Raw genomic sequence first — 1,022 nt, forward strand, 5'->3', positions numbered from 1 at the left:
CCCCCCCCCCCCCCCCCCCCCCCCCCCCCCCCCCCCCCCCACGGACGAACGACAGAGCAGGTAGCACCCCACATCACAGGATGACTTAGAAACACGAAGAGGCACCAGCATGGGCTCATTATGTAGGGTCCAAATGTGCAGGGCTTAGAGCAGAGCCTCGGGAGCAGGTGGCGTGGGGTGGGGTCCCCCCATGGGCACAGAGCTGTGCCAGGGCAGCACCAGCACGGCCACAGTGGGTGCTGAGCTGGCAGGTGGGGAGCAGAGAGTGCTTCTCCAAGGATCTCCTTCCTCCCAAGGTTGAATATGAGTCAGGGTTTGGAGCGACTTTAATTACTGCCAGATCGATAGGCTCAGCGTGGCCGAGCAAAATCCAATTGAGGCCCCAGGAGCCTCTCTGCTCAGCCCTAGCAGGGGACAGAGGGGTGTTTGTCCCCTTGGGGTAGCTTTGCCTCAGCCAACACATCCCCTGGGGCTAGGCAGCAGGCTGGGAAGCCTCCAGTTTGACACACTGGGGAGCTGGGACCTCCACTGCTAAGCCTCTTCCTCACCCACGTGCCACGGCCTAATGCATGGAACAGCAGGAACTGCCCCGAGGACACCCAAGCCCAATTACAAGGGACAAAGCAGTGAGACCTTCTGATGCTCATGGCTGGGCAGGGTGCACCCACCACCCACCCCTACCGGCTCTGCGGTTTGGCCAGGCGCTGCATAAATAGCTGTTTGTGCCTCCGCTCGGCCCCTGCGTGGAAAATAATATCGGCTGATGGAACATAATGCCCTGCTTCACATGTTCAATTTTATCATTTTCCGAGGCAGGCAATCTTCGTTTAAAGCTGAATGGGCTGGGGAATGTTAATGAAGTGCCGGCGCTGCTCTGCACCGCGCTTTATCTCTTGGAGAATAATTTGGGTGAGCTCGGAAATAGAGTTCCCAGTCCCAATTCAAGCAGCGGCAGCACCGCGTGCCGATAAAAGTGTAATTCCTGGCCAGCGTGTGGCCCTGAATACATGACAGCTTAACCC

Source organism: Centrocercus urophasianus, unplaced genomic scaffold, assembly GCF_019232065.1.
Source record: "Centrocercus urophasianus isolate 14NV4802_14NV808 unplaced genomic scaffold, USGS_Curo_1.0 seq_1215, whole genome shotgun sequence".
In the NCBI taxonomy this organism is placed as follows: Eukaryota; Metazoa; Chordata; class Aves; order Galliformes; family Phasianidae; genus Centrocercus; species Centrocercus urophasianus.